General features: G+C 34.5%; 1 pseudogene; it reads left to right on the forward strand.

The window, feature by feature from the left end:
• The first annotated feature begins 1,895 nt into the window (after window positions 1-1,895).
• On the forward strand, window positions 1,896-3,120 carry LOC129488207 (TATA box-binding protein-associated factor RNA polymerase I subunit D-like; annotated as a pseudogene).
• The last annotated feature ends 2,677 nt before the right edge of the window (window positions 3,121-5,797 follow it).

Here is a 5,797-nt window from a genome sequence, read left to right on the forward strand (position 1 = left end):
CAAAGCAAATGAGGAGGAAAGAAGAAAGAGTGCTCTATTCTAGCTAATTTCATGCAAGTTATTGTGGTTCATTGTGCAAAGCAACCTATATTGTCTTTTTTTTTTTTATTATAGATACTATGGCCGATTTAAGAGACTCAACCAAGATTACAAGTCTTATCAGCTGTAGAGAGATTATTTCATCCCTCCAACAGAGAGTTTAGTATTATCTTTTTCCTAGTTTGTCCCTTACTGAGCATAAGAACCAAAATGCCAATATAAAATGTGCACTAGATCACTTAAAAATGTTGAAACCAATTTCTTGCCCTTGCTTGCAGGTCAAGATTGGCTAAACCTGTTAATTAAACTCAATCATAATATAATTATATAAAAGTTTTCATACAGACATACGAGTTTGTCTTGGAATCAAAGACTGTTTGGTGCTAGTATCTTAAGTCTTTTTTTTTTATTTAAAATCTTTTTTTTTATTATTATTATACTTTAGGTTTTAGGGTACATGTGCAGGTTTGTTACATATGTATCCATGTGCCATGTTGGTTTGCTGCACCCATTAACTCATCATTTAGTATTAGGTATATCTCCTAATGCTGTCCCTCCCCGCTCCCCCCAACCCACAACAGTCCCCGGAGTGTGATGTTCCCCTTCCTGTGTCCATGAGTTCTCATTGTTCAATTCCCACCTATGAGTGAGAACATGCAGTGTTTGGTTTTTTGTTCTTGCGATAGTTTACTGAGAATGATGTTTTCCAGTTTCATTTCCATGTTCCTACAAAGGACATGAACTCATCATTTTTTATGGCTGCATAGTATTCCATGGTGTATATGTGCCACATTTTCTTAATCCAGTCTATCGTTGTTGGACATTTGGGTTGGTTCCAACTCTTTGCTATTGTGAATAGTGCCACAATAAACATATGTGTGCATGTGTCTTTATAGCAGCACAATTTATAGTCTCCCATTCACCATTGCTTCAAAGAGAATAAAATACCTAGGAATCCAACTTACAAGGGATGTGAAGGACCTCTTCAAGGAGAACTACAAACCACTGCTCAATGAAATAAAAAAGGATACAAACAAATGGAAGAACATTCCATGCTCATGGGTTGGAAGAATCAATATCGTGAAAATGGCCATACTGCCCAAGGTAATTTATAGATTCAATGCCATCCCCATCAAGCTACCAATGACTTTCTTCACAGAATTGGAAAAAACTACTTTAAAGTTCATATGGAACCAAAAAAGAGCCCGCATCGCCAAGTCAATCCTAAGCCAAAAGAACAAAGCTGGAGGCATCATGCTACCTGACTTCAAACTATACTACAAGGCTACAGTAACCAAAACAGTATGGTACTGGTACCACAACAGAAACATAGATCAATGGAACAGAACAGAGCCCTCAGAAATGATGCCACATATCTACAACTATCTGATCTTGGACAAACCTGACAAAAACAAGAAATGGGGAAAGGATTCCCTATTTAATAAATGGTGCTGGGAAAACTGGCTAGCCATATGCAGAAAGCTGAAACTGGATACCTTCCTTACATCTTATACAAAAGTCTTTTTTTTTTTTTTTTTTTTTTTACTTTTCTGCATCCAATTTTTGTCTAACCCAATACTACCTTTGTATTATACTTGTAGTAATAAAGATGCTGGACTTGGGATAGTCATATTTCTTCCCTGGTTCTCTTGTAGATGAAATAACTTATCCCCGAATAGTAATATAGGTGAAGGATCAGTGTCATGATATAGAAAAATACTCATCTCCCCCACCACTTGCCTTCTTCCCGGAAGCTAAGTTGTATCCCGAGATTTCGGCCTGATTATTACTTGGGCTGCCGAAATAGCCCACCTTTTTCTTCTGCACAGTTGGAGAAGAAAACTGTTTAAAACAAACAGCAATTGATGGATAAATCGGGAATAGATTCTCTTGACCATGTGACATCTGATGCCGTGGAACCTGCAAATCGAAGTGATAACTCTTCTGATAGCAGCTTATTTAAAACTCAGTGTATCCCTTACTCACCTAAACGGGAGAAAAGAAACCCCATTCGAAAATTTGTTCGTACACCTGAAAGTGTTCATGCAAGTGATTCATCAAGTGACTCATCTTTTGAACCAATACCATTGACTATAAAAGCTATTTTTGAAAGATTCAAGAACAAGAAAAAGAGATATCCAGCCAACAGGAAGACCAAGGAAGGAGAAATCCTATATACTCACTAATAGATAAGAAGAAACAATTTAGAAGCAGAGGATCTGGCTTCCCATTTTTAGAATCAGAGAATGAAAAGCACCCACCTTGGAGAAAAATTTTAACGTTTGAGCAAGCTGTTGTAAGAGGATTTTTTAGCTATATTGAAAATCTGAAGTATGAACACCACCTGAAAGAATCATTGAAACAAATGAATGTTGGTGAAGATTTAGAAAATGAAGATTTTGATAGTCGTAGATATAAATTTTTGGATGATGATGGATCCATTTCTCCTATAGAGGAGTCAATGGGGATAGTTTCATAGTAAGTTCTGAATTCCCTGTAAGACTGAGTGTATACTTAGAAGAAGAGGATATTACTGAAGAACCTGCTTTGTCTAAAAAGAGAGCTACAAAAGCCAAAAATACTGGACAGAGAGGCCTGAAAATGTGACAGGATCATGAATGTCAAAGGCTTTTATCTTGAGAACATGGTGTCTGGAGTTAAAGATAATCTACTTTTTTACCTTAGATATTAGCATACTCCACGCATTTGTACCATTCTTGAGTGATCGCTTAGGAATGAATGTGATTTGAACTCATTCATGTTGAGAGGGTGTCAAGTTGAGAACCAGGCAGATCCCCACCACCTACAGTAAAAAGGACCCTAAAGTAAACTGGTTGAAGAAACCAGATCCCAAAGATTCTTGGTGAATTTTGAAGTCTTCATCAGTATACCCATATTAAAAGGAGATGACAGAAGCCAAAGTAATTATGGGCTGACAGGACAACTGATCAGTTTCATTAAAAAGGGCAAACTTGAAGATAAATCTTTTGACTCCAGCTCTTTAGAGGATCTAAAGTGACCTTGATGGACAGTGGAAGAAATCACAACATGGAATTCCTTGAATAAAAATTTATTGACTTTAAAAAAAGAAAAATACTCATCTCCCCAATTAATATTATAAAAAAATCCTGATTATATACATGCCCACTGTTTCCACAGAGAAGAAAAATTCAAAGTAGTACAGAAAACCCTTCATTTACACTGTTTTATTCTAATCAATTGTTTATACATAAATAATTTAAGACCTGTATATTGTATTTATGCAGTGCCGGATATTTAAAGAAAAATAAGATACTATCTTTGTCCTCCAGTAGACAGACACTATGTTCAATAGTAATTCCAAAAAGAGGAGCCCAATTAAGAAAAAAAACAAAAATGCAAAAATCCTGGATTGTCTTTGTCCATGTAATTGAAATATACAATGAATTTCGCAGCTATATTGACTTCAGGTTACAGGACTGTAAGTTCCAACACAAGACCAATATATGCAAATATATAACTTAACTGGGTAGCAAGAAAAGCACCATACATAAAGAGAATATATTACTTAGGTGATATGAACAATAAGTGGTGGAAATAGAAATCTAGGTTGTTATACTGTAGTGGGATACTTGCGATTAGAGAAATAATCAGCAGGGTAAAAAGGATCTTTCGCCTTTTGTTTGTGATCAACTGCAAGCTAAGAAGTTAACAGAGATAAATAGAGAATGTGAACTAAATGGCAGGTAATCTTCACAGGAGAATGGAATAATAGCCACTTTTATTCAACCATTTGATGAAAGAAGAAGTATACCTCCATGACTAGTTTCAAAGCAAGGCAAAATGTGTACCACACATCAAAAAAAAGCAGAAAATTGCCAAGAAAAAGTAAAAGAGAGCAATATTAGAGCACCGATCTGAATGAACTCCAGCTGTATAAATTTACTCAGCTGTCTGAAACAACAACTTAACCCAGGAAAACATAAAAGTGCAATGGGATTTCAACACACAACTCAAGATTAATAAAGCACAGCACATCTCAAAGGAAAGGCAATCCAATCACTAGCTTTTTTAAAGTTTATATCATCTCTTCCAAAAAGATGAATCAAAGACAATGTATACCCAAAACAGGAGACTCAGTACTTTATTATAATCAGACATGTCTACAATAAATTATAAGTTCCCATGCTTGGAACTGCATTGGGTAGGTATTATGGAAGAAGGAAAAAGAGGTTTGTCAATTCATCCTGACATCATATGAATGAAATGGGAATATAATATATCCTCCTTAATGACTGAGCAGAAGAGACCCTGACTATATAAGCACACAGCTCACACAGACACACGCAGCAGAATAAGTAGCATACATATTTGTTCTATTCGTTTGAGTTTCCATATCAAACACTGTCTCCCAGAAAAAAAATATGTTTCAAGAAGGATTATTTAGATTAATATTTCATTTAAATTCAAACTATAACAATATTCATTATTGCCACCTGTTCTAAAACGCAAAAAGATTTCTCTGAAATGTCACATAGCAATAGCATAGATTCTTTTGAAAAGATGGCCTACAAAATATAAGAATCGGAAATAGTTATTTAGACAGACCTTAACTAAGATACACATAAGCTTTCCCTCAAATGGTTAGGTAAAAGTGGCCGTGGGCACTAATATTTCTGCTTAATTTGCCTCTAGCAACTCTTTCAAGATCTGTGGATGCCCTGACTGTCCCCCACACCAGGGGTTCTACCCTAAAAGCAACAAATCTAAGCAGAGAATAATTATTCTTTATCTCAAGTATACTGAAAGGATCACGCACACATCACTTAGCCCAGTATGTGAACTGATAGTCAAACATGCAATCACATGCGAGTCACAACCATGAAACCTTGGATGGAACAGAAACCAGTGTATATAGACAAATAGAAAATAACCCTGAAGGATTTTTTTTTTTGCCACGGTGGCAAATCCAAGTTGTGCCTTGTAAAACATTAATAAAATAGCATTTTTCTTACAGTTATGTTAAAAAAAAAACTACGTTTGTTGATTTATCTGAAAGACACATATATGATTCTTTTGTAAAATAATTATTAGATTAATTCTATAATTTCACCTTGTGCTCTTCACTGGATTAGATTTAACTCATATAACAGTCTTTCTCTCCCTATAAATTTTTCATATTAACATACACAAAAAAATCACACTAATCTATTCTACAAAAAATAAAATAAAATGTAAAAGTGGTATCAACACAACTCCAATTACTTCAGTATGAGCCATTTCACACTAAAACGGTGAGTATAATCACAACTTGAAATGTAGTCTCTAGTTGAGAAAATTTATCAAAGCAAGCTAGTCACTGTCTTCTACCTTCTGTTTTCATTTATTAACAGAATTGTGTACTTTTTATTTTCTAAATGTAGAACATGAACTTCATATTGAGCTGTATGTACATTTAAATGGCTTTCTCTGATTAAATGCTATGAATATCCCATGAAATAATCATTTTTGGTGTCATGGAACTTTTTTAATGTCAATTCAATATTAGAAAATGATTATTTCTTTTCTTTTATAAAGAATTGAATATTAAAGGTCATTCTTTCTCTTACATATTTATGAGGAACAATAAAAATTGTTCATTTTATTCCTTTATTATCTGAGTTCAACTAGGCACACTCTTATCGTAGACGGCAAAATTCTAGAAAGTGTATTTTAAAAGAGAAGTAACAGAAAAAGAAAATTACATAAAATGGCTGATTTACATCTCTTTGAAAGTGTT

This window comes from Symphalangus syndactylus, chromosome 8 (assembly GCF_028878055.3).
Source record: "Symphalangus syndactylus isolate Jambi chromosome 8, NHGRI_mSymSyn1-v2.1_pri, whole genome shotgun sequence".
Taxonomy (NCBI): domain Eukaryota; kingdom Metazoa; phylum Chordata; class Mammalia; order Primates; family Hylobatidae; genus Symphalangus; species Symphalangus syndactylus.